Below are 21714 nucleotides of genomic sequence, written 5' to 3'. Positions count from 1 at the left end.
TTAATTTTAGCCATTCTGATAGGTGTGAGGTGATATCTCATTGTGGGTCTGATTTGTATTTCCCTTATGATGAGTGATGGTGAGTATCTTTTCATGTGTCTATTGGCCATCTGGATGTCCTATTTAGGAAAGTGTCTGTTCATATATTTTGCCCATTTCTTAACTGGATTATTTGTGGGTTTTTTGGGTGTTGAGTTTGATAAGTTCTTTATAAATTTTGGATACTAACTCTTTATCCAATAAGGCGTTTGCAAATATCTTCTCTCATTCCATATGCTGCCTTTTGGTTTTGCTGGTTATTTTGTTTCCTTCACTGTGCAGAAGCTCGGTGAGATCCTAAGAGTTAATTTTTGCTTTTGTTTTCCTTGCCTCCAGCGACATGTCTAGTAAGAAGTTCCTACAGCCAAGGTCAAAGAGGTTGCTGCCTGTGTTTTCCTCTAGGGTTTTGATGATTTTCCTGCCTGACATTTAGGTTTTTCACCCATTTTGAATTAATTTTTTGTGTATGGTGTAAGAAAGTGGTCCAGTTTCATTCTTCTGTATGTAGCTGTCCAGTTTTCCCAACACCATTTGCTAAAGAGAATGTCCTTTTTCCATTGGATATTCTTTCTTGCTTTGCTGATGAATAGTTAACCATATAAGTTAACTATTGGTTAACTAATCCATTTCTGGGTTCTCTATATTGTTCCATTGATCTATGTGCCTATTTTTGTGCAGTACCATATTGTCTTGATGATTACAGCTTTGTAATATAGTTTGAAGTCGGGAATTATGGTGCCTCCGGTTTTTCTTTTTCTTTTTCAGGATTGCTTTGGCAATTCAGGGTCTTTTGTTGTCCTATACAAATTTTAGGGTTCTTTATTTTAGCTTTGTGAGAAATGTTAGGATATTTTGATAGAGGTTGCATTAAATGGGTAAATTGCTTTGGGTAGCATAGACATTTTCACAATGTTTATTCTTCCAATCTGTGAACATGGAATGTTTTTCCATTTCTTTGTGGCCTCTTCAATTTCTTTCATAAGCGTTCTGTAGTTTTCAGAGTACAGGGTATTTTGTTTTGCTTTGTTTTTTAACCTCTTTGCTTAAGTTTATTCCTAAGTTTTTGGAGCACTTATAAATGGGATTGATTCCTTGAGTTCTCTTTCTGCTGTTTCATTATTTGTGTATACAAATGCAACAGATTTCTGTACGTTCATTTTATATCCTGTGACTTTGCTGAATTCACATATGAGTTCTGGCAATTTTTTGATGAAGTATTTTGGGTTTCCTACATAGAGTACTTTGTCATCTGCATATAGTGAAAGTTTGACTCATTCCTTGCTGATTTGGATGCCATTTATTTATTTATTTATTTATTTATTTATTTATTTATTTTGTTTTATTGTCTGATTGCTGAGGCTAAGACTTCTGGTGCTATGTTAAATAGTAATGGTGAGAGTGGAATCCCTATGTTGTTCCTGACTGTAGAGGAAAAGCTCTGTTTTTCCCCATTGAGGATGATATTAGCTGTGGATCTTTCATATATGATGTTTATGATGTTGAGGGATGTTCCCACTATCCCTACTTTGTTGAGGATTTTTATCAAGAATGAATGCTGTATTTTGTCAAATAGATGCTTTTTCTGCATCTATTGAGAGGACATGTGGTTTTTGTCCTTTCTTTTATTAATGTGACATATCACACTGACTGATTTGTGAATAATGAATACCTCTGCAGGCCAGGAATAAATCCCACTTGATTTTGGTAAATAATTATTTTAATGATCGTTGGATTCAATTTGCTAGTATCTTGTTGAGAATTTTTGCATCCATGTTCATCAGGGATATTGGCCTGTAGTTCTCCTTTTTTTTTTTTTTTTTTTTTTTTTTTTTTGTGGAGTCTTTGTCTGGTTTTGAAATCAAGAAAATGCTGGCCTCATAGAAGGAGTATGGAAGTTTCCTTCCATTTCTCTCTCTCTCTCTCTCTCTCTCTCTTTTTTGGAAAAGTTTGATAAGGATAGATATTAATCCTTCTTTAAATGTCTTGTAGAAATGCCCTGAGAAGCCATCTGGGCCTGGACTTTTGTTTATTGGGAGATTTTTAATTGCTGATTCAATTTCTTTGCTGGTTATGAGTCTGTTCAATTTTTCTATTTCTTCCTGTTTCAGTTTTGATAGCTTTTATGTTCAAAGAATTTGCTTATTTCTTCCAGATTGACCAATTTTTTGGCGTATAATATTTCCATAACATTCTCTTATGATTATTTGTTTTTCTGTGGTTGTTGGTTGTGATCTCTCCGCTTTCATTCATGATTTTATGTATTTGAAGCCATTCTCTTTTTGATAAATCTGGCTAGGGGTTTATCAATTTTATTAATTCTTTCAAAGAATCAGCTCTTACTTTCATTGATCTGTTCTTCCATTTTGTTGTTTCTATTATCATTTATTTCTGCTCTAATCTTAATTACTTCCCTTCTTCTGCTGACTCTAGGCTTTATTTGTTGTTCCTTTTATAGCTCCTTTAGGTGTAACGTTAGATTATATTTTTGAGACTTTTCTTGCTTCTTAAGATAGGCCTGCATTGCAATATACTTCTCTCTTAGGATTGCCTTTGTGCATCCCGAAGGTTTTGGACTTTCGTGTTTTCATTTTCATTTGCTTCTTTGTACTTTTTAATTTCTTCTTTAATTCCTTTGTTAACCCATCCATTTTTTATAAGATGTTCTTTAACCTCCATGTACTTGTGGTCTTTTCAAATTTTTTCTTGTGGTTGACTTCAAGTTTCATAGCATTGTGATCAGAAAATATGCATGATATGATCTTGATCTTTTTGTACTTTTGAGGGCTGATTTGTGACCCAGTATGTGGTCACATTCTGGAGAATGTTATATGTACACTTGAAAAGAATATGTATTCTGTTGCTTTAGGATGAAATGTTCTGAATATATCTGTTAAGTCTATCTGATACACTGTGTCATTCAAAGTCATTATTTCCTTGTTGATTTTCTGCTTAGAGAATCTGTTCATTGTTGTAAGCACATTGTTAGAGTCCCCTACTGTTATTGTATTATTACCAATGAGTTTCTTTATGTTTATTAATTGATTTATATATTTGTGTATTTCTAAGTTGGTGGCATAAATATTTACAATTGTTAAATCTTAAGGGATGGACCACTGAATTATGGTCTAATGCCCTTCTTTATCTCTTGTTGCAATCTTTGCTTTAAAATCATGTTTGTCTGATATAAGTATGGCTCCTCCAGGTTTCTTTTGCTGTCCATTAGCATAATAGGTGGTTATCCTTCCCCTCATCTTCAATCAGCTGGTGTCTTTAGGTCTAAAATGAGTCTTTTATAGGCAGTATAGAGATAAATCTTGCTTTTTTAATTTTAAAACCCATTCTGATACTCTAAGTCTTTTGTTTGAAGCATTTAGTCCATTTACTTTCACCAATCATTGAAAGACATGAATTTAGTGACATTGTGTTTGCTGTAGAGTTGGTGTTTCTGGTGATATCCTCTGGTCCTTTATAGTCTTTGTTGTTTTTGGTCTTTTCCCCCCCTACTCAAAGAATCCCCCTTAATATTTATTTTAGGGCTAGTTTAGTCGTCACAAACTCCTCACTTTTGTTTGTCTGGAGAACTCTTTATCTCTCTATTCTGAATGATAGCCTTATGGATAAAATATACTTAGCTGCATATTTTTCCTACTCAGCATGTCGAGTACATTCTGCCCCCTCTTCTGGTCTGCTAAGTTTCTGTGGACAGATCTGCCATGAACCTGATCTGTCTTCCCTTGTAGGTTAAGGACTTTTTTTTCTCTTACCACTTTCAGGATTCTTTTCTTATTTGTGTATTTTTAAAGTTTGACTGTGATATAACTTGGCTGAATTTAATGGGAGTTATCTGTGCTTTCTGGATTTTTAATGCCTGTGTCCTTCCCCAGATTGGGGAAGTTTTCAGTTATAATTTGCTTAAATAAACCTTCTGCTCCATTTTCTCTCTCTTCATCCTCTGGGACTCCTATAATCCGAATGTTATTCTGTTTTAATAAGCTGCTGAGCTTTGTAAGTCTACCTTCATGATCCATTACTTTCCCTTCCCTCTTCTTTTCAGCTTCATTATTTTCTATAATTTTATATTCTGTATCACTGATTCATTCCTCTTCTTTGTGAATCCTCATTGTTATGGCATTCATTTGGGTTTGCATCTTGGTTTTATCATTTTTAATTTAAGCCTGACTAGATTTTAGTTCTTTTATATCTACAGTAATGGATTCTCTGGTGTCTTCTATGCTTTGTTAAAGCCCAGCTATTACCTTTATAATTGTTGTTTTAAATTCTAGATCAGACATCTTGTTTATATCTGTATTGATTAAATCCCTGGCCATTAGTTCTATTTCCTGTTCTTTCTTTTGGGGTAAATTCCTGTCTTATTATTTTATCCAGAATAAAACCCAACAAACAACAGCAACAACAGCAACAACAACACAATAACAAAAAAACTAGATCTTGCGTGTGTTTTGGTCTGCTTGTCAAAAGAAGCTAGATCTAAATAAAAGAAAAAAATAAAAATTAAAAAAAACCCTAAAAATATACAAATATATATAAATAAAAGTTTAAAAAATAATAAAAAATAAATTATATAAAAATAAATAAATGAATAATAAAAAACAAAAATAAGAAAATAAAAAGGAGGTTAGATCTTATCTCCTTTAATTGCAATACTCTATGATCAGAAAACTTGGTGCATGTGAAGAGGTTTGTGCTCGTTTTCTGGGGGAGGGGCTTGTTACACTGATTCTCAGGTGGACTTGACCTAGTGGAGATGCAAAGTGTGCAGGGGAGGGGCGGGGTGCTGTTGTGAGGGCTCTCATCTCCACTACGTGTTGCTGTTTTGCTCCCTGAAGACTTTGAGTGCTGATGGGCAGGGTGAAAATGGCAGAGCAACTCTCTAGCCCTAGAGCCCACTGTAGAAGAGCAAACCATTGCCCCCCTTCTGCTCCCAACTTCCATCAGATCTCTACCTTCACTTTTCCTTTGTTCAAGTTATTTTATCTAGGCATGCAGCAGGGTTGCAAAATTCCAAATTTTAAGGAATTCTGGTTTATGGATCCATGCCAGTCCTCTTGGGGAGGACTTGCTGCATTTTTGGTGTTTGGTGGCTGGTGCCTGGAAAGTGGTTGCACAACTGCACAGCATTTTAGAGTTTATGATAAGGTGGAGCAGAGAGCTGGCACCCAGGCTTGCTGCCCTCAGCTGGAGTCCCTGCTCCTATGCCTGGGAACAGTGCAGCACATTAGTCCCATCTGTTCTTCTTGCTGCCCAGAGGATCCTCCAAACATGCGCTCTACTCCTGGATCTCCACCCTCGTTCCCCACTGGAGCACCTTTAATCCTGGCACAGCCCCAGTGGTGGCAGACTCCTAAATTAAAACTTCAGATTTTGCACTTCACTGCTTATAATATCTTGTGGTAGTTTCTATAATCAGGGCTTCTTCACCTCTACAGTACCCATAGTTCTTATCTCTCCCAAATCAATTCTCTGCATCCCCTAGCTTCCAGAAGGAGGTCACCTTTCTACTTGGAGACCTGAAGTTTTGTTCTCTCAGTCTTCAGATTGATTTCTTGTGTGTTCAGAATGATTTGATAACTATCTAGTTGTGTTCCAGGGATGAGGCAAGCGTAGGGTGTCCCTACTCCATCACCTTAACTCCTCCTCTTGAGATTTTACTTTTTAAAGTAATATCTACCCCCAATGTGAGGCTCAAACTCATGACCCTGAGATCAGCAGTCATACACTCTACCACCCCAGCCATCCAGGTGCTCTAGCATTTAGATCTCCCATGCCAATAGCCTATAAAAAGCTCTAGGAACTCATTCAGTAAGAAAACCTGAAAAACGTGGCTTCACCCAGTTTCTCAAACTTGTTTTTGACCATTTCACTCTGAATACATTCTTCCCAAATCACCTACTTATACTGTACATAAGTATATGCCGATGTTATATGAATATGTAGTAATGCTCTGAGGAAGCCGTCTTGGAAGTGCTGCTTGTTCACTGTGGAGACGAGGGGTCTGAAGCTCAGAGACAGGGACTCATTTGCACAAGGTTATAGAGCTAACAATTAGTAGGAGAAACAAGACTACTAGAACTCAAGACCTATGCATTTTCTACCACACTGCTTATGGAAGCCCCTTCTTAGGCTGTGAAACGTTTTCACCGAAGTTCAAAGAGTTTAGCAAGAAAGCTGTGCATCATAAAATAAGCCTGGATATTATCTGGCTTAAAGGAATGCATTTGAAGTATGCAATTACTTTAATAAGAACAGTTTGGTAAATTAATTGGTTAGTAACTAGATTCGTGCTCACAGTGTTTTAAGTGTCATTTCTGCAATGCCACAGCATTATGCCAGGAATTGTTTGATGAGCCAAAATCCCATCACAACATTACTGCCGTGATGGAAATGAGGGGGCCTTGGCACTGGGTCCTGAGGGGTGGCTCATGTTGTGTGGGACCATTTGATTTTCTTTCCAAGCCTCCCTAAAGATTAAAGATTAAGACAGAGCAGGTAGGAGAGGCTTGTGATGGTTTATTTTATATGACTAGATCAAAAGGTGCTGGGATATTAGGCTGAATGTCATTTCTGGATATACCTGTGAGGGTGTTTCCAGATGAAATTAGCACTTGAATTGGTGAATTCAGTAAAGTAGATCACCCTCTGCAATGTGGGTGAGCGTCACCCAATTTGTTGAGGACCTGGGTTTAGAACAAAAGGTAGAGGAAGGAGAAATTCTACTTTCCTACTTGATTGCTTGAGCTGTAGCATTGATCTTATGCTGTTCTCAGCCTGCATGATTCTCAGGCTTTCTCACTCAGACTGGATCACAGCACTGGCTTTCCTGGGTCTCCAACTTACATACAGCAGATCATGGGACTTCTCAACCTCTATAATTTGGTGAGCTAATTCTTTATGATCAGTCTCTTCATATATATTCCTATTGGTTCTATTTCTCTGGAACCCTGAAATTAATACAGGGCCAGAGACTAAGAATGTAGAAGCTAACAAATTCTCAGCTTGCTCTGGTGACACTCTGGAAAGCTTAGAAAGCTTTTTAAAACAAACTCTTAACCCTGCTCAAGGAGACTGCTTATCTGTACCACAGGATCTAGGATACCCCTGTCACCCTAGAGTTGAGGAAGGAGAAAAAGAATGAAGAAGCTGCTGAGGCCAGGAACTATCTTAAGAGTACTCATGGACACCTTCTCATTTAAATATCACTATTCTTCATAGGAATTCTTATTCTCATTTTACAGAAAAGGAAGTTGAAGACATGAGAAATAAATGACTTCTCTAGGGTTACACTGAGATGAGCTGATATCTCTGGAGGATGTTTCTGAATTGCTAGCAAAGCCGTTTATACATCTATCTTGTACTAAATCTTGTCTTTGGACTATGTGGCCATCAGGGCTCCTGAGAATCTGAATGAATCTGACCTCCCCAGTCTGCCAGCTACAGAGTGGCCACTGTCCATATGGTTTTGAGTGAAGGTTAGGCCTGAGCTTTCATTGGGTCTTGTCCCAGCTCTTCTAAATGTGTGACGTTGGACAGCTTACTCAACATTCTATGCTGAGGTTTCCTCGGTGGTAAGATAGAAATAGTGAAACCTACCTCTCATGTTGTTAGAATTCAATATGAGGTAAGTGAGCATGTTTGGTCTGTCCTGGCATATAGCTTTGATTCATTGCCTTCACCATGTTGGGTCACACTGGTCGTTTCTATTTTGATCTCCTCTACGGTGTTACTCAAAGATTGTACTACTCTTTTGGCACCTCAGATAGTGGTGTGAGTACCAGTTGGCTCTTGCTGTCTATGTTGGGTGGCCCAGACCAGTAATTATTTGCCACATGAAGGGTCTCATGTGTATTGGGTACGCCATAAACATTTGCTGGCTGACTGAATAACTGATCTCTCTCTTCTATCACTAGTGCTTGTCTTTTTTTCTCAAACCGCTTCTATATTGCCTGGCCCTGGAAACTCAGCTGGTATCCAAGGACAATGAGGTGACCTAAAAATTGCCCACCTGCTTCTAGTCTTGTGACTAAGACAACAGCTCTTCCCTGGACTGCTTATGATAGTTTACCCTTGGGGTCTCCTGCTTTATCATGGTACTGCTTTTCATGCATTGGCACCTGGTAAGGTCACTTGGCACTCCCTTCCAGGAATTACGGTGCTCACTGCCCTCATAATTTCTCCCATCTTTTTCCTGTATTGATAGCTGTGTGATGCTGGGTTGCCATGACAACTGATTGATTAGCATCCAATTCCTGGACTGGGAAACATGCAGCCAGAAAGAATTACAAATGATGCCTGATTGTCTGCTGCCAATAGCCTGATTGCTGCCATTTTCTGGCAGGTAGCTCAGCACTAACAGGAAACCCTGTGCTGTGCAATTATTGCGACGTGATTGATGCATCACTATAGTTACAATCGGCAGTGTTCCCAACTCAGATTTTTTTTAAAGAAAAAAACTCCCCCTTTTAGATGGAAATGCTTATAAATGAGGAAGAAGTATAGAGTGGGGGAGGGCAGTGAGGCTGGCAAGTGGGGACGTATGAGCTGAGCAAGAGCCCAGTTGGAGAGTTTCAGAAGTAATACAGGGAGAGGAGGCAGGAGCAATGGCATATGGCTGGGAAGAGGGAGAAAGGGATGACTGCTGCCTGTGCTCCCTGCCCCCTCCAACTCCTGGGCTTTGCAGCCGGCTAAGGGGTGGTTCAGAAATCAATTTCAAATGAGAGGCCTGAAAAGTGGGGGATGCAGATGGAGACCAAAGAATATATAGGCCACAGGTGGTGTTCTGCTCAGGCCAATTACTGAAGCTGCTCTCTTGGGTTTAAGTCATTTGTGATGACCAAAGAGCAAGCACCTGGGCCTGGAAATAGGATCAGGGGAAAGAGACCTTGTACCATGTGGAAGTGGTTTAAGAACGGGCCAGTATGGAGGATGGAATGTCCAATGAAGCTGGTGCTTGGAGGCTTTGGGGCAGAAGAGACCTTTCATTTGACCCAGGGACAAAGTACCTCTCTTGTTCCTCAACTGGATGTTGGATACTTCTCAGGCTAGTTGAGAGGAAGAAAGAGAATGAACGTATTTGTGATTGTTAGTAGACTAACTGCTAAAGAATGTAGTCATTTACATTGTCTAAGCTAGCTATTTTTAGGAAGGTTGCTCTCTCTTAGTGTCTTCTAAATCATGTCCACAGTTCAATGATACCTAGTTACTATAATACTGATAATTCTTCCTCTTGGGTTAAAGATGGTTTTCTTTTCACAGTCTTCTTTTAAAAAGCAGGTGTTCCCAGAGTTAGTACTCTTTAGTCACTTAAACCTAAATTCTAGTGTGTGTTTGTTTGTTTGTTTATTTATTTATTTATTTATTTATTTTTTAAAGATTTTATTTATTTATTCATGAGAGACATAGAGAGAGAGGCAGAGACACAGGCAGAGGAAGAAGTAGGCTCCCTGCAAGAAGCCCAATGTGGGACTCGATCCCAGACCGGGGATCACGCCCTGAGCTGAAGGCAGATGCTCAACCGCTGAGCCACCAAGGTATCCTGTGTGTGTGTGTTTAAACCAATTTATTGAGGTATGACTGACATTAAAAAAACTGTACATATTTATTGTATACAACTTGATGAACTTGAAGATAATAATATATCCATGAAACCATCATCTCCTATGCCATAAACACATCAATCACCTCCAAAATTTTCTTCTGTCCTCCTTATTATCACTTTTAGGTTTTTCATCCCCTTTCCAGTCCCCTTATTTATTATTACTGTTATTTGTGATAAAAACATAATACCCAGGGATGCCTGGGTGGCTCAGCAGTGGAGCATCTGCCTTCGGCTCACGGCACGATCCAGGGTCTGGGGATTGAGTCCCATATCTTGCTCCCTGCGAGGAGCTTCTCTCTCTGTCTCTGTCTCTGTCTCTCTCTGTGTCTCTCATGAATAAATAAATAAGATCTTGAAACAAAACAAAACAAAGAAACCAGAAACATAAGACAAGGCAATGATGACGACTCTTGCTACATTTATTCAGCATAATACTAGAAGTCCTAGCTAAGTAAATTAGGCAAAAGAAAGAAATAAAAGGCATCAAAATCAGAAAAGAAAGATGTAAGTTTATCTGTTGGCAAGTGACACAGTCTTATATATAGAAAAACCCAAAGATTCCACACAAAACTGTTAGAATGAACAAACAAATTCAGTAAAATTGCAGAATACAAAATCAAGCATACAAAAAATCAGTTGCATTTCTATATACCAACAATAAACTATCAAAAAATTAAGAAAACAATTCCATTTATTTTAGCATCAAAAATAATAAAATACTTAGGAATAAATTTAACCAAGGAGGTGAAAAACGTGTGCACTGGAAAGTATAAAACACTGCTGAATATGTTTTTGTATTAGCCTTACCTGAATCCTTTCTATCATAATATTTGGGTATTTTTATTTTTGTATTCATTTATGTTTACTCTTTGAAAGTAGGAACTTGGTCATTAGTTTAATCATATAATGTAACCAATAATAAATGAGAACTACATGACTGAATGAAAGGAAAGATGGTTATAATGATGAGGCAGGTTCAAAATACATGCAGTGAGAGTGCAGAGCAGTAGGGTATGATGAGGTGGTCAAAGTTAAAAGAAAACTGATGGAGGCCATGTATAATCACATAATGGGAATCTTGGATCCAGCCTACTTCCACAAGAAGGTATAAGAAGGCAGGATTAGAAATCCAGGCAGACTAATTATTTGTAGTTCTGGACATTATTAGCTATCACTCCTGGATACCATGGTGGAGGTCCTTATGGATATGTGCCTGTCACCTTGGCTAGTGATAAGTATTACTGACCTACGGTATGGAGCTACCCATCAGAAAAAAAAATTGACATCTGTAAGTTGACCCCAGTAGCCCAATATTTTCAAAGGAAGAAAAGTAGATTAAAATTTTTATTTACTATTTGTCTTCTTATTAGACTGTAAGTGTACCAAGGACATGAACCACGTCTTCTCTCTGTATGTACTTAGTTCTGAGCAAAGAGAAAGCACTTAATATATTATTGTTGAATACATGTACAATTTAATAAAAAGTGAGGCTTGAATCAACCTTTTGAGCCGTGGAGTAAGAATTGAGGAGAAATAGTGAAAATAAATGTGGAAAATTATTTGGGCAGATGAGTAATATCTATGGGTTCTAGGAAACAGAATAACAAAGTCCTAAATTCAATTTGCAATTCCACAACTTAGCTAGGAAACATTGGGCAGATTATTGAACCTCTCTTTTTCTATATGTCAAATGGAGAATAATAATAGAATTTATTTCATAGGGTATTTAGAAAGATAAATTGAGAAAATGCATGGAAAGCAGATAGTACATAGCACAATTCAATAAATGTTGTGTTATTATTACAATGTTTAATTCCTGGCCTAGAAATTGAATGTTTTTTACTTTAAATGTACAAAACAATGCAAACAATCACTTGAAGAGAGAACATACCTTACGTTGGTACCATGATCAATGATTCGACAGTTGTAGGGGGTGTGGGGAAGCAGGTTTTGATTTACCTGAAATACCGCCAGTTAATGTCTTGCTTGTTGTTGAAAGCAGCTATAAAATACATGTTTTATGGCCCAAATGTAAAAATAAGTCCATTTATGTTTGGAACATTAACTATATCCACATTTGTAGTACCATTTAGGGCCATTCAAAACCATCAGGATTGGTGTCCCAGACTTCAGATAACCTAGACAGATAAAAGCTGGTTTCCATGGGAACTAGTTTTGCTTTCTCTTCCATCTAATTGAAATCCATTTACTGACGTCTGAAAGTTTTCTAAGTACCATCTAATGAGTTCTTCATTTGGTTTACCAAGCTCAGCGCAAGTGCGGGTAACTTACCATTTGCAACATCAGTCAACTTCTGTCAAGTAAGTACACCCTTGAATTTGCTGGGATTAATTCTTTGTTTACTTGGTTCACTTGCAGTTCAGACGTGAAAGGATCAGTTTCCACCAAACACTCTATGCAGCTTGTGTATCTAGGATCTGATATTCTGTTGTCTTTCTGAGGAACCACAGGTTGGTGAACTTTCTGGGGGGAGAAATAACAAAGAGGAGTTACAAGATGATGACATAGAGTACATTTCTTCACTTGTATCTGAGAGCAACACACACATTTTAGGAACTTTGATTTGGCCATTTAATTGCATTGCATTTGAATGACACTGTTCAATGCATTGTCTTGTTATCCACTCAAGATGTTTTCCCCATGTTTCTGCAGAGCTCTTGCTTTCTTTGTTCTTTCTTCAGAAAAGAATGTAGAAGGACTCTCTTATCTCAATCTGTCTTGTTTTCTAGTGCTGGATAACCATTATCTTCATATTTTCCTATCCTCAGAAAGAGAATCCTTTCTTCAACTTACATTTTCTAGGCCTTGCAGGACTGGGAAGATTCCTGTATGACTTAGGCTGGGCTGTTCAGATAAGGCAGGAAGATCATTGACGCTCAGCCTCACAACTCAGAAAACCAAATACTTCAAATGCGAATATACCTTTTCTTTCTCCAGCCTCTAGCCTCCAGCCTCCAGGACTAGGAATCAGTGCTTATGTTCTTCTATTCAGCAAGTTTCATTTGGAGAGTCCCAGTGACTTCCAGGAGCCAACAAAGCTCTATCTCTTCCTACTCACTGCACTGGTTGCAAGAAGCACCTGGGCCTTTCTGGCAAGCTTTGGGTCTGCTTATGATGTGGGCCTTCCATGTTGCCAGGTTTCTGCCACCTGTTCTGGTTGGAGGAGACAGAAGAGGGCAGGGAGGGCAAGGAAGATCCTGCCAGTTGGCAGGCTGACCTGGCAACCTGATGCCAGGCTGAGCAAGCTGTAGTCTTTTAGGCTAGCTTTGCCTTGGAACAGGTTGGTGCAGGAAATGGCCAGATCTTGGCAAAGAGCAAAGGGAGCCCAGATGGAGAAGAAAGCTTGAGAGGTTAATAGACTTGGGACAATCTTCACTGATGGGCACCAGGGGATCCCTTCAACATGTTTACTAGGCACTTTGGGAGAGGCTCCAGGAAGGCTCTAGTAAACTTCCTATATGTAGCAGTACTTATACCAACGTACTGTTCTTTTGTTCTGTGACAACCAGGCTTCATAAAGGTAGAACTGAGTCTTTATCCCTTAGTGTGTCCACAAAGTTTAGCCAGGGTCTAGTGGTAAATCAGGACTCACTTAACTTTTGCTGATTTGAATGGAATTGACAGAAATTGGTAGAGTTATGTTTATAGCCAGAGACACCTGGCTGCCCCAGAAAAGCTAACAATTTGGCACTACTTTAAATAATATTATTAAATGTTTTCTCAGCAGTTATTTAGAGAAATTGAATTGCTGAGTGAGCAGAGGGCTTCTAAGGATGAACAACCCCCATTCATTTTCTAACCCCTTTACATAAAAACTGGCAGTTAAACAGATTCAACCACCTTAGAGACATTTGAACAATCCCTTGTTACTTCAGCTTGCCCTTTGAGGGTTCTCAACCTGGAGGTTCCCTTCATAAGAGTTCTGGTAAATATTTTTGGCACTGGATTTCCAGTGTTATTTTAATGTCACTTATTTATTTATTTATCTATCGCTTTAAAAAAAATCAATTAATTAACATATTGCATATTATTAGTTTCAGAGGTAGAGTTCAGTGATTCATCAGTTGCATATAACACCCAGTGCTCATTACATCATGTGCCCTCTTTAATGCCCATTTCTCAGTTACCCCATCCCCCCCACCTCCTTAAGTAACCCTCAGTTTATTTTCTTTTTTTCTCCTTTGTTTCCTATAGTTAAGAGTCTCTTATGGTTTATCTCCGTCTCTGATTCTGTTTTATTTTATTTTTCCTTCTTTTACCCTATGTTCATCTGTTTTGGTTCTTAAATTCCACATATGAATGAAATCATATGATGGTATTTGCCTTTCTCTGACTGACTTATTTCACTTAGCATAATACCCTCTAGTTCCACCCGTGTCATTGCAAATGGTAAGATTTCATTTTTTTTGATGGCTGAGTAATAGTCCATTATATATATGGTATATATATGATATATTCCATTATATATATGATATATATAATATAATGTGTGTGTATATATATATATATATATTTTTTTTTTTACATCTTCTTTCCATTCATCTGTCAATGGACATCTGGGCTCTTTCCATAGTTCAGCTATTATGGACATTGCTGCTCTAAACATTGGGATACAGATGCCTGTTTGGATCACTCTGTTTGTATCCTTTGGGTAAATACCTAGTAGTGCAATTGCTGGGTTGTAGGGTAGCTCTATTTTTAACTTTTTGAAGAACCTTCATACTGTTTTCCAGAGTGGCTGTACCAGCTTACATTCCCACCAGCAGTGTAAGAGAGTTCCCCTTTTGTTGCATCCTCACCAACATCTGTTGTTTCCTGATGTGTTAATTTTAACCATTTGACTGTGAGGTGGTATCTCATTGAGGTTTTGTTTTTTTAAGATTTTATTTATTTCATTTTGAGACAGAGAATGAGAAAAAGAGTGCACAAGTGATGGGGTGAGGGGCTGAGGGAGAGGGAGAAGGAGTCTCCCTGCAGAGCAGGGAGCCCAGTGCAGGACTCCATCTCAGGACCCTGGAATCATGATCTGAGCTTAAGGCAAATATGTAACTGACTGAGCCACCCAGGTGCCCCTCATTGTGGTTTTGATTTGTATTTCCCTGATGCTCAGTGATGTTGAACATTTTTTCATGTGTCTGTTGGCCATTTGTATGTTTTCTTTAGAGAAATGCCCTTTAAAATAGTGCTCCAGTCAACTTCCTGGATGCTCTTAGCTTTAATCCAGTGTGCCAATATGTCTTTAGAGATAGGTTAAGTAAACTACTGCTAATTTTGTTTTGTTATATATAAAAAAGAATATTATTATAACTTTATAGGCCTTTTGAAAGAAGAGTAATAAATAACAAATTCTTGTGATAGAATTACTTTCTATGTACATCTACGAAAGAAAATAATTCTATCACAGGACTATAACAAAATGAGTTCTGTTTTTGTGTATTTTGGAGACGTGGGCCATAATCATACATATTTTACATTAATATAATCATAGTGAACATAAAATTTTGCTTTCTTCTTTATTCACTTCACACTATATTCGGTGTTTCTCTATATTATTCTATTCTTTTTCTATTTTTAATAACTTTGTAATATTCCATCAAGTGGATAAACAAACTATTTAAATTATTTACATTATTTTTTGCTATCATAAGCAACCATTCAATGACAGTTTTGTTTATATAGTTTTTTTCTTGCTTAAATTATTTTTTCTAGGATTAATTTTTAGAAGAAGAATCAAAGGCAATGGTGTGCTGGAGCTGGGTCATACCAGTTTGTGACAGCACATTTTGCAAATCTCTGTATTCAGGAACTTCTATTTGCACCACAAAAATTGACAAAGGCTGCAAATTCAGGCTTTTTTTGTTTTGTTTTGTTTTTAGTTTTGTTTTTAGAGAGCTGGCTTGCTAGCAAGAAACTGACCAAGGGGTATAAACTCGTTTATAGCTTTTGATATATCGGTTGTCATATTATTATTATTATTATTTTAAAGATTTTATTTACTTATTCAAGAGAGACACAGATAGAGAGGAAGAGACACAGGCAGAGGGAGAAGCAGGCTCCTTGCAAGGAGCCTAACGTGGGACTCAATTTTGGGTCTCCAGGATCAGGCCCTGGACTGAAGGCTGCGCTGAAGCCCTGGGCCACCAGAGCTGCCCTGTCATATTATTTTTAAAAGAATCTTAACCAATATATGCATGACTAGGTTGACAGACATCTTAACTTGAGGTGCAATCATAAAATACTTATATTTCTTCAATAGTTGCTAAGTTGTGTTTTCCCCAAATCCCTTTTCCCTATGGGCAGTGGACTCCCTTAATATATCTGAATCTAATTCTATAATTTTTAGTCATTTAAAACAGTATCATTTTGGGTGTTAAGGCTTAGTTTTGTCTATTTAAATACTTTAAGTTTTGATTCAAAGCCCATTTTATTTTCCTTGAGTGAGTGTGACTCCAGAATTTGGAATGGAAGGGATTATCTGCTACTCTATCTATGGTTGTCTCTGTCTTCCCTCTACTTACTCACTCGAATTGAGTTGGGGAAAAGGAGAACGATACATATTATTGTCCAGCGTGTTGGCTGTTTTCTTCTTTGTTGATCAGATCTGTGGTTCCCCCATCAGTATTCACATAGTCTCTGCCCTTTCTACTGTCCATTGCTGCTTCCTGTGTGTCATTGACTGGCTATAGTAACTTTCTGTGTGGTCAATACCCTATTACTAATTTTTTTTCTCTTAAAATAACTAAAAGCTAGACAAAATATATGTAACAACACATTGGACATCAGACAACACATGAGAGTGATCACTGAGAGATGGATAAAAGCTAGGTAAGCCCTGTGATTGCTCTAGCTTGAGAGATTTGCCAGATGGTAGCTCAGGGAAAGAGAATCCAGGTAGATCTTGAGTTGAGGGGATGAAGCTGGGAGTCTGAGGAGACTGAGAAGAGAGTAGACAGAGTAGAGTGCAGAGAGTAGAAAGCTCAGTGTAAGGACTCCAGAAATATGCAGAGGGTTCCACTGAAGGCTTTACTGAGTACTGATCAGTGTGTATGTGGAAAAGTACTCAAGGCCAAGGAAAGAACCATCCAAAAGGATTAGAGGAATATATACCAGAGAGCAAAGAGCTCTGGGAATTGTTATTCACAGCAGCAGAGTGAAAATTTCATAATTCACGGGGCCTTGGGTAGAGTAGTCAGAAAGTTTTGATTTAGTAGTAGGGCAAAATTAAATCTATACCTAATGCTGCTGTGGTCTCATTTAACAAAATTTAAAGGCAAGACATACAAAGGATCAAATTCTTTCTATTAACTGCATTTCAGTGCAAAGCTCAAGAACTTTAATAGAGATATAAGAAATCCAGTAACAACTTAGTAAATATCATAATGTCTTGTATCCAATAAAAACAAAATTATATACAGAGAAACAGGAAAATAAAATTGATAATGAGAAGAAAGGTTAGTTTAACATTTGAAAAATCAACCAATATAACTACCCATTTTGACTAACTAAAAGAGGAGAAACACATGATCATCTTGATGAACATACAAAAAAAATGTGGAAATCCAGCATTTTAATCTTGATAAAAACTCCCACCAAACTAGGAATAGCAAGGAATTTCCTCAACCTGATAAAAGACATCTATGAAAAAACCTACCCACAGACATTACATATAATGGCAAATAACTGAATGTTTTCCTCCTAAGATCAAAAAAAAAAAAAAAAAAAAAAAAAAAAAAAAAAAAAAGCAAGGAGGTGCACTTTTGCCACTTCTATTCAACATTGTACTTGGAGAATTCAACCAAGGTAATAAAGAAGAAAAAAGAAATAAAATGCACCAAGATCAGAAAGAAAGAAATAAGCCTGTCTTATTTCTTAGAGAACATAATTATCTTTCAAGAAAATTTTATGAAATCGACTAAAATTCTAAGGAAATGAAAGTATATTTAGAAAATTTACAGGATTGGGGCACCTGGTGGCTCAGTAGGTTAAACCTCCAACTTGGTTTCAATTCAGGCTCATGGGGTCGAACCCCAAGTTGGGCTCCCTCTTCAGTGCAGAGTCTGTTTGAAATTCTCTCTCTCTCCCTCTGCACCTACTCCCACTCATGCTCTCAGTCTCTCAAATAAATAAATAAAGTCTAAAAAAATTACAGGATGTAGGACTGATATACAAAATCTAACTTATTTCTATATACTAGTAACAAGGAACCAGAACTTGAAATAATATTTTAAAAATACTACTTTAAAGAAATAAAAAATACTACTTTAAAAAGCATTATAAATATGAAATACTTAAGGATAATTCTGGGAAAATTGACCTGTGCACTAAAAATTACAAAACTGAGCTGAAGGATATTTATGAAGACTAAATAAATTGAAAGATAAGGCCATGCCATTGAATAGGAAGACTCAATACTGTTAAGATGTTAATTTTCCCCAAATTGATCTAATGATTCAACATAATCCCAATTAAATTCCAGAAGACTTTTTTTTGGTAAAAATTGATGTTTATTCTTAAATTCATAGAAAAGTCCAAAGGAACTATGAGGGCTAAAACAAATTTTTATTTTTATTTTTAAAAGAAAAACAAATTTGGAGGACTGTCACGACCTGATTTTAGGAGTTACATAGTAATAGTAATTAAGATAATACGATATATACATAGATAAATATATCAGTGGAACAGAATGAGTTTGAAAATAAACTATGCATAAATGGTTAATTGATTTTCAACAAAGGCAATTTTGTTGGTGGAAAAAAAGATAGTCTTTTAAACAAATTGTGCTGGAATAGGTAGATATGTATAGACAAAGAAAGAAACAAAACCCCAACAACAAAAAACTCATTTCTTGCACCATAAAAAAATCTTTACATGGATCATAGATATAAATATACACTCCCAAACTATATTACTTCTCAAAGAAGACAGAAGAAAATCTTCATGATTTTGAATTAGGGAATGATATCTTAGATACAATACAAAAAATACTCATAAAAGACAAACTTGACAAATAAGAATTGAGAATTTCTGCTCTTTGAAAGATACTGCTGAATTTTTTTGCACATCAGAAGGACTTATATCCAGAATTTATGGAAAATTTATATCCTATAAAGGACTTATATCCAGAATTTATGGAAAATTATCAAAACTCGACAATAAAAATACAAATAACCCAGTTAAAAAATGGTCAGATTAGCACTTCACCAAAGAATATACCGTTGGCAAATGAACACATGGAAATATGCTTAACATTGTTAGACATTAGAGAACTGCAAATAAGAGCATAATGAGATGTCATTGCACATCTGTTAGAATATTATGAATTAAAATGACTGGCCATATTAAGTACTGCCAAAAAGGTGGAGGAATTGGAACTCTCAACTACTGGCGGGAATGTAAAATAGCACAACCACTTTGGAAAACAGTTTGGGTGTTGCTTAAAGAGTTAACTATAGACCTGTGATATGGTCCAACTATTCCACTCCAGATATTTATTCAAGAGAAATGAAAACATGTCTATACAAAAATTTGTACATAAATGTTCATAGCAGCTTTATTTTGTCATAGGCAAAAACTGAAAACAGCCCAACTATCCATCAACAAGTGAATGAATGCAACAAACAATGGCATAGTCACTCAACAGAATACTATTTAACAATGAAAAGGAGCACAGTACTGATACAAGTTACAACTTGGATGAATTACAAAGTGATATGCAGTACAAAAGAAGCCAGAAACACAAAAATATGTGCTATTTGATTTCTTTTACATAAAATTTTAGAAATGAAAAATGACCTACAGTGAAAGAAAGAGGATCAGTGGCTACCTGGGGACAAAAGGAATGGGAAATTGTGTGAGGAAGGGATTACAAAGTGGAAGAAAGAAGCTTTTGGAAGTGATAGATTTATTATCTTGATTGAGGTAATGGTTTCATGGGTGCCTGAGTGATAAGTAAAAACTTACCGAGTTGTACACTTTAAATATGTACAGCTTATTGCACGTTAATTATATTTTGATAAAGTTAAACATGATTAAATATGTGCAGGGGGGCTCATTATGTCATGATATATAATATCCAAAAATAAATATTGGGACTATGCCATCTGAAAGGGGACGTCACAAAATATTGGCCACTAAGTTTCCTACGAACACTCAAAATTATAACAGAGGTGAACACAAAAATTGCACAATACCACACATCAAAAAGATAGAAGGTAAAACACACCAAATTTTTCCATACTTTAGTCAAGAAAGGAGATTCCATGATGTTTTAGGATAAAAGTGAATATGCTGTTGCTCAGTAAAGTAGCTCAGTTATTGCCACAAAATTCACTAGCTAATGTCTTTCTAAAATTGCCTTGGGTCTGGAGGCCTGGTAGTGTTCCATTTTGGATTGAGTATTTCTTGTAAACCTTTGCAAACCTACTCATTCATGTGGACAGCGACTCATTATGGAAGGTGTCGCCATGTGAAAAGTAATACTATCTAACCTCTTATTTGTAGAGAATAGAGTCCCAAGTACAACTGAAGGTGTATTTTGATTTAGTTTTCAGGAAATTTGTCTCCTTTTTCTTTTTTTTTTTTGGAAAATGAAAACAAACAAAAACAAATCCTTGACCCCTACCCTCTGATCCCTCCCTCCCCACCCCCCAGTTTTCAGGAAATTTGGACAAATTTTGCTGTCCTAAAGAATTCTGAAGAATTCATTTTCCAGAAGTACAGTGGCAGGTGTTGGGTGAAATTCACCATTACCTCTGGAGTCAGTGTATCTGGAGCTCATTTTTATTTCTGCATTCCTGTCCAGTAGTTCTGGCAAGCTCTAGAATCAGAAAAGATTCAGTAAGTTCTACACTGATATACTGTTGAGTTCTCAGGAAAAAAAAATCAGGACTAATACTTGGGGTAAGGAAGAGCAGAGAAGGAAGATTAGATTCTCAAGCTCTACAGTTTTGGGTCCTTTATTTAAGTGGCCAAAGTTGAAGAGAACCAGTGGTGGAGATGATCCACAGTGAAGCAGGCATGACTTCATTGTTCTCCATTTTATGGTATATTTGGGATACTGGAGAGATTCATACTAGAAATATGGATGCCTGTAGTCTGCACCAGGACATACTTAGGTGTCTTGGATCTTAGGTGACATCACCCTTATACTTCAAGGAAATGGATTTTTGGAGTCTACATCTGTGAAAGCCTTTCCTAAGAGGTCAGACTTAATATTAACACTAATACTAATCCTAACCCTAATACTAATACTAATACTAATACTAATACTAATACTAGTATTAATACTAATAATGACCCTAATCATGACAATAACAATGAAGCAGAGGTGAAAATATCTAAAATTTTATTAGCTATCAGCAGAATTTTTCTTTGGGAGAATGATGCCTTTGAGAGAATCTTGATAGGATAAAAGCTGAAATTCTGAGAACATGGATAGTAATAGTTACAAGGACAATCAAAGAGAAAAATGGATTTTATTCCTGAAAAGTAAGTTGATAGTAAGCTGTAATGTACATGCAATCAAGTGGCCCACGAAAGGTCTAAGAACATTTTAGAATGAAAGAGCCTAGAATTCAGTTTTAAGTTCTTTGCTTTGCTCCCATTAAATCCCTCTTCTGCTACACCTTCAGTAACCACTAAATACACAAATTGTTGTGTCTAAGTGTTATTCAGTCATTTACTTACTTACGATAAAAATCAAGGTAGGGGTTGGATTTCCCATCTGGGTCAATGTGGAGGATTACAAAAAGAACATGTGTGAAATGGATGATCCATAAACTGAGTGATCAAGAGCACAGAGCTGAGATGGTCAGAGAAATTTCCCTTACAGATTTTACAGGCATTTTGGATTTTAGATGTCCATAAAGAATGGAACTTGGGTTTTCCGTAAGAAGATTTCAACGGGCAGAAGATTTCAATGTCCAGGAGACATCAGGTTAATAGTAATAATAATCATCATCACAACTATCATTTATTGTTTGTGTACTAATAACATCAGGTATTTTGCGGGTATTTTGCTCACCTCATTTTGTTTTATATGC

General features: G+C 36.8%; 1 long non-coding RNA gene across 3 annotated transcripts in view; it reads right to left on the bottom strand.

The window, feature by feature from the left end:
* Nucleotides 1-21714, bottom strand: part of LOC140616052 (uncharacterized) — a 115543-nt gene that overhangs the window by 68840 nt on the left and 24989 nt on the right. For all 3 annotated transcript variants that reach the window (XR_012016552.1, XR_012016551.1, XR_012016553.1), the window contains exon 3: nucleotides 11945-12136. This is a non-coding gene — a long non-coding RNA (uncharacterized lncRNA). The remainder of the gene's footprint in view (nucleotides 1-11944; nucleotides 12137-21714) is intronic.

Source organism: Canis lupus, chromosome 24 (genome assembly GCF_048164855.1).
Source record: "Canis lupus baileyi chromosome 24, mCanLup2.hap1, whole genome shotgun sequence".
In the NCBI taxonomy this organism is placed as follows: domain Eukaryota; kingdom Metazoa; phylum Chordata; class Mammalia; order Carnivora; family Canidae; genus Canis; species Canis lupus.
This window is presented reverse-complemented; position numbering and strand designations above follow the sequence as displayed.